Source organism: Juglans microcarpa x Juglans regia, chromosome 4S, assembly GCF_004785595.1.
Source record: "Juglans microcarpa x Juglans regia isolate MS1-56 chromosome 4S, Jm3101_v1.0, whole genome shotgun sequence".
Taxonomy (NCBI): domain Eukaryota; kingdom Viridiplantae; phylum Streptophyta; class Magnoliopsida; order Fagales; family Juglandaceae; genus Juglans; species Juglans microcarpa x Juglans regia.
Window position 1 is genome coordinate 22,582,772 of NC_054601.1, and position 7,172 is coordinate 22,589,943.

The 7,172-nt window shown below is 35.2% G+C and overlaps 2 long non-coding RNA genes across 2 annotated transcripts; one reads left to right on the top strand and one right to left on the bottom strand.

Annotated features, from left to right (window-relative positions):
* Positions 1–277: 277 nt before the first annotated feature.
* On the top strand, positions 278–1,845 carry LOC121262323. The gene is made up of 4 exons (XR_005940082.1): positions 278–581; positions 945–1,045; positions 1,228–1,297; positions 1,543–1,845. It is a non-coding gene; the product is annotated as an uncharacterized LOC121262323 (long non-coding RNA).
* A 505-nt stretch (positions 1,846–2,350) lies between these two features.
* LOC121261976 lies at positions 2,351–4,955 on the bottom strand. Its single transcript, XR_005940033.1, has 3 exons — positions 4,506–4,955; positions 4,390–4,431; positions 2,351–2,541 (listed from the first exon to the last, which is right to left on the bottom strand). It is a non-coding gene; the product is annotated as an uncharacterized LOC121261976 (long non-coding RNA).
* Between the last annotated feature and the right edge of the window lie 2,217 nt (positions 4,956–7,172).

The following is a 7,172-nucleotide window of genomic DNA, read 5'->3' on the forward strand; positions in this document are numbered from 1 at the left end:
TAATATTGCTTTGAAGCTTATTAAGTGCCTATGGTATAAGTCGTACAAATTTATCTCTGAAGCTTCAAATATGATACGATTAGAACTTTGATTCCTTCTATAGTTTTGTTTGCCGATAGCTTGGTCTAGGTATTGTGGCTACCCCATGCAGTCATTACTAATGTTTAGTTGAGTTGAGTCGAGTCAAGTCAAGTGGGTGGTCGAAACACTCCTGATTGTGAGAGATTGAAGGTTAAGGCTCTGTATAGCTCTATATCAACTTCATGACATTCCCGGTTTGTATTGTTCGAATACTTGAAGCAAATTATTAATGATTTCTGAATATACCATCACTGTAATTGAATTTTTATGTTGACATGGTATCCATGTCAGAGATGGATAGCATATTTTTATCAACTGACTTCCTTTTAACATGGTTGAAATAATTTGGTGGAATTTATTGCATTCATGATTTATACACTGCTCTGAAGTATTGTGGCTTGTTGATGATTTCTTGTTAAACAGATACAAAGCTTGGAGGAAAGTGCTGAATCATTAAAGGAGCGAAGTTTAAAGTTTTACAAAGGGTGCCGAAAATACACGTATGTCCACATTTATTTATATTTTGATTAGTACTTATGTCCACATTTATAAACGTGTTTCTTTATCATCCCTCAATAATTTAATTCAAGCTCTAGTACTTACTAAAAATAAAATTCAAGACATAGATTCATGCTATAGAAAGTTTTCCAAATTGTCAATTGTCTATCTATTGCTATCATTTTGAATAAAATTGTTCACAATGAAAATTAGAATCTCTACCTAGATCCTGTTTTTGAAAATAAGCTTTGTTTAGTGGTTTCTGAGTCGTTCCTGATGTTTTTGGTTGCATAAGGTAATCTTTGCTATCCTATGGACCTTCAGTTTGTGAGGGGTTTTAATTGCATTTTTTTGTCCTCACACAGTGAAGGACTTGGGGAGGAATATGATGGGGATATTGCTTTTGTGGGTGCACTAGAAACTTTTGGTGGAGGGCATGATGATCCCATTAGTTTGGCTTTTGGAGGTATGTCAATTTGTTCATGCTGGGCTTTATTCTATTTTCTTTGGTTGCTAAATGGTAATTAACTCTTTGCCTTGACAGTTTTTAGAGATTACACTTTGAGACTAGAATATCCACGATTCATGGCTCTCAAAATGCAGATTGAGGTGTCTACTAATTTAAATTGAATTTCTCTGCTACTACAGGCCTGTTATGACCAAATTTACCATTGCGCTGAGAGAAATTGGGACTTACAAAGAACTTCTTCGATCCCAAGTGAAAATCCTGAATTGTTTCTTAAGAACTTTCAATCCTAGCTCTTGTACATGATTCTGGTTTAGGATGAATTAGCCAGGAAGAAAAATGTATGGAAAAAGTTGATGTAGAAGAAAGTATAATTTTTCAGAAAAAAAAAAAAAGAACTATACAAGAAAAACCTTCTTTCCCTCGTGAAAAAAAAAAAAAAAAACTAAATGTTGTAGTTGTCAAACATTTGATTTTATTTTTTATTTTATCTGCAGCTAGCAAAGCCTCATAACTTTGTAACTCAAGTGTAGCAGTCAACAATAGCAGATGGGAGTGGAAGGGCAGGGGCCATGCTGGAAGGGCACGACAATGAGTGGACTATAGCCATTGGATGTTGTAACTCAAATGTAGCAGTCAACAATAGCTGTGTGGACTCAAGTATAGCAGTCATTAAATTTATTGTAACTCAAGTGTAACTCTCTTAAATTTATTGTAACTCAAGTAGAACTCTTTTAAATTTATTGCACACTTGTAATTGCACACTTCTTAAATTTACTGGTCCTGCATTATTTTGTCTAGTTTACGAAATTTTAGTTTATTTTTGGTGGCTAGTGTATTTGTTGGCAGAACTTGGTTCTAATTTTAGACAGATTACCCTATGATATTTGACAGATTACCATATAATTTTGGACAGGTATTGTTATCATTACAATCACAATCAACAAAGTGCAATGTAAACAATTACATTATAAACATGTTTTTGTAAGTAACATTCAGGGTGTGTGTGGATGTTGAAGTGAGTTGAATTGAGTTGAGTTGCGATGATAAAATATTATTAGAATATTATTTTTTAATATTATTATTATTTTGAAATTTGAAAAAGTTGAATAGTTTATTATATTTTGTATTGGAATTTGAAAAAGTTGTAATGATGAGTTGAGATGAGTTGAGGTGAGTTTAGTAACCAAACGCAGCCTCAAAGTTACATTCCAAAATGTCTTACAAATATTACAACATTTCTAAACATTACAACTAGCCTAATATCCATATCTTAGCATTGAACGACATACATTATTGTTTTTCGAATATAAAATAATTACAACACAAATCACAACAAAATAATATCCAATCCAACTTCGTCTTGAGTTTCTTTATCTTTCATATTGCTTGATTCCGGTGCAACTGTCCAATCATGCAAATGAGCATACTTTGTAGTTGACCAGTGCAACTGTCCCATTCCAATTTGTTTGATCTGCATCAGATCTAAAGAGGCCCTGAAAATAGTTCATCAAAAATTATTAGCATAAGCTAGTAGAGCAATTTGCATTCATTGTTGTCCACTCTAGGGGAAAATTGCTAAAAGGACAAGATATAATCAATAGAATAGCAAAATGTAGTATTACTTGCAAGCATTCACGAACTAATCACAAATACAGAACATTTCAGATTTCAAAGTCCTTTGATTTCACAAGATTCTGGAAAAGTCTAACTAATTACAAGTAATTACAAGTAAATGCTCCAAGTTCGTGCAGATGAGACCTTTTCTCCTTTGTCTTTTCTATAAATTCTTCCCATTTGTGGAACCATAGTTCACTTAAGTGTTTCAATGTTAATTGCCAATCTGAAGTATTTACACATATTGTTACCATAAAAAAGATAAATATTAAGTTCTCCATCATCTAGGTATAGTATCATAATCCATAGTGCATCAATAATAAGTAAATAATTGAAATTCACCAGCAACAGATTCTGAAGTATAACATATCCTAAGCATGCAATTTTCAAGATCATAAGAAAAAAATATCCATTTTAGAAGATGATGCTAGAGTGGAATCTAAAAAAAAAGAATATGTAGTTTTAAATTGCATCTCAAATGGCAGCACTCATAGTCCCTTGTCTATACTAGGAAAAACTGCACACAAAATTACAAAAATACAAGAAGATGCAATTCAAGATCAATTGCAAAGCTTTTCTTGATAGGTAGGCCAGAAATTTTATCAATAGCAATAGGCATAGCCCATGTACATGGATTGTATACAAGAGAAACACCTAAGCAATTGCAAAGATTTCATATCAAAATGTGTGGCCTTGGCACAAGGTGAATGATAAATTGTCAAAAATAATGTGAAAATGTTTTTTTTTTTTTTTTTTTGGAAAGTAAAGTTCAAGAGAAAATATGAAAATCAAGAAGATGAAGGTTATGATTTTTCTCTTGCATTTCTTCCAATAATTAGAAAAATTAAACAATGACTTCTAGGAATTACCCTCTTCCAAACTTGACATTATATGAATGAAAAATCAACACCTAGAGGAACCTACAAGAATGCAGACACTTTTTCTCGTTAGGTGAAAGAATGAAGATAATATCATGATCTCATAGTAGAACCCTCCACATACAACACAAACCATGTATACAGTGATCGTGTACAACCAAAAAACCATCAAGGTTCTGGTTTAAAACATCAAAAAGCCTGAAAAAGTAGTATCCAAGCCACTGGAAGTACATTAATTAAACACTATCCAAGCCAAGCCATTGGAAGTACATCAATAAAACGTGCTATGAGCCAATTATCTAACGTATAGGAAGTGCATCAATATGGCAGAAGAGCTTCAGTGCAGATGTAGGACTAAATCAGCGAGAAGAGTAGTCTACAATCAACTAAGTGATCTACACTCAAACCAATGTTATTCATTAAAAGAAAATGACTCACACCAAAGTTTGTGAATTTAGCCTTTAAATGTGGAAGAGAATATGTAAGGTTTATGAGCCTGACAGCTAGCAGGAGGTTCAAAACAAACTGCAGGATTTCTGTGAAAAGCAGCTATTTTTTGGGTTATAATTTAGACTCTACCATGCTTGAATCTGATTCACTTGCTTATATATGAAAATTTATAATCATTAGATTGCACTTTTAGTACATCAAATAATAAATACCATTCTATATACTAACCCTAGATAGTCGAAATCGCAGATCATCACAGAGAAGAAATGACAAAGAAAGTCTACGGGAGGAATTAATTTCTGTGGAAAAGCTTCAGTGTGAAATCGAAGTGCGTGCATCGCCGGTGAGAATCTGAGTGTGTGAGTGAAACCATAACAAAGAAGAAGAATGAGGGCTTACCAGCGTCGAAATCGCAGAGAAGCAAAAATGTACGGTGTAACCCTAGAATCACAGAGAAAAAATGAGGTATCCAAAAAAAAATTTGAAGAATATTAATGGGTTTGTCGACACATTACCTGTTTCGCCGCGGATTATTGGGTTTTTTTTTTCAAATCATGGTGTGTTGGATTTCTGGAGATGAAGCACGGGTCTGAGGGCTTGCAGGTCACTTTGAGGTGCAAACTTCATGAGGATGAAGGATGGGGGAGATGAAGAACCGATGAGGATGAAGGGAAGGGGGAGATGAAGGAGATTTCTGCATCGCACCTGAACGAGGGGCTTCAGGAGGGAAGGAGATTTTGCTAGGGGGGTCTGAGGGGGCTTTGGGTGGGAACAAGCGAGGCATACCTGAGGAGGTTTTGAGGCTAGGAACCGGTTCACCTAGCCGTACGCCGCCACCCACGGATCCAGCCGCCACCTCGAGCCTCCCTCAGCCACCAGCAGCTCCATCGCACCTCCCTCAGCCCTCCATGCTCAGCCATGCCTCTCATTTGGCCTACAGGGGTATGGGTGGGGGAGAGGATGCGATGCGGGTTGCGGGTGGGGGAGAGGATGGCGACGCCGAGTGGGGTGGAGGTAGGGGAGAGGATACCGACGCCGGGTTGGGAGAGAGGATGCCGACGCGGACGGGTGGTGGGGGTGGGGGGAGAGGATGGGCGAGGGGCAGGGATGGGGGGCTTGGGCGACATGGGGTAGAGGGAGAAGAAGAAAAGTGAAATGAGAGGGAGGTTGATTTTGTTACTGGGTTTTTTGGTCATTTTACTTGGGACACGTAAGGTGTGTCTCGACTGATCCAAAATGGGGGCTGATACGAAGATAATAAAACCAGTATCAAACCGAACCAAACCCGATACCGATTAAACCTACCGGTTTGGTCCATTTTACCCGTTCACCGATTTTTTTTTACCCCTAATTGACTCGACTAATCAACGTAGATATTATTAAATATATTATTGATTATATCATGGATATAAATTATTACGAGTTAGGTACTGTCTATAGATTTGTATGCATATTTGTATATGAATTAATGTTATTATATTAGTTACTTATGCTACTACATATATACGTGTAACGCCCTGACCTCAAGGGTTGGGAGAGTTAACTCATATCACCTAAAAATCATTTCCAAATAATACTTTTAAAATAAATCAGAGTCTCCATAACATATTAACCTATTTGTTCAACACAAATATCCATGTTCCTACATAAGGGCACATCAGTGGTGTATCATTAATAAACATAAACTTTCCCACAAAGACTAGGAATATCCATTACTCAAAATACCAAAGTCACATACAATATTAACACGACCAAAAGACTCTCCAACAGTCATTGTACCCAAAGGCACTTAGTCTTCTATGATTAACAAACTTGCAAGTACTCCCTATTCTTGATTTCCAATTGTTGCATCAAAATTATCTGAAGCATATTATGAAGATAGGGGTGAGTTATCAACAACTTAGTAAGTAGAAAACATATACTAGTATGCAAACATGAGCATTTACAGAGTTCATAATGCAAAACAACACACTTTTTCTTTTCAGAATGCAGCGTCAGAATATTTGATAAAACATATTAGAGCGAAAGTTCAAAAATATTCTTAGTCAAAATTCCTTTGGCACAGCATAACTGAAACATTATATCAGAACAGAATTCCATGTTTAACCCCCGTGGTAGGGTTGTGCAAACCCCAGCAGCCAACCGAGCAGAAACAGATTGTGAATCTTCCCCTTATCATTCTCGGAGCCCCAAGTGTGCACATATGAAAGATCACGCAGAAAACCACTTTGTTTCCAAAGTGGGTGCACCAGAAACAGAAAAGTTGGTACCAACCCAAACAGAGGCCACAATTTTATACCCGTGGTAAGGTCAGAACAGAAATAGAATGTCATGCCAAAGGTTTCAAAAATCACATCTTATCATATCAGAGTACAGAAAATTTTCAGAACAGAACAGAATCAGATCACAAAATTATATTTTATGCACAAACTTTCAAATTCGCTCTTTTTTGCACAGTTCAGAAGCAAGATGCAAAATAGCTCATGTCTATATCATCATACCAGAAAATACTTTATTCTTAAACATAATCTCATGAGTAATGCAGAACAAATAACTGAGGTAGTTCAAATCTCTTTTCATAACAAAACATGCATATTTTCAAAAATCAACCTCAGCCCATTTTTTTTTATGCAAATCTAGCATAGGAACCCCGCTTACCTAGACTCCTTAGTCTTCAAAAAACATTTTCCTCAACCAAGCCGAACAGATATTAATCGTCACCTATAAAAATCACGTAATTTCCATAAATTTTCAATCAACCATGTATTTCGATATTTAAACCTAAAATGCTAAAAGAACCTATTTTAAAACCTCAAAACCTAAAATTCTCATAATTCCTAAAATACCATCATTTTCTAAAACTATCAATATCCACTTAATCGAATTTGTACCGAATAAGAGGTTTAATCGAACAAGTATTAAGACAATTACGGAACTCAATAAAAAGTAATATTTAAAAATATCTAAAGTACCAACGACGCATTATAAATTAATAAAATACTTAGACTACTTTAGAAATATTATAAATTACGCCATGAAAAACTCCTCTCTTAAAAATAGGTTTACTTTCTTTAGTTAACAATGTTATTAAAATATTTTCTATACAAAAATAATGTTTTATGAGACTTAAAACAAAACTCATTTAAACATAACCAAAAAAAAACCTCTCATACGAAAACATA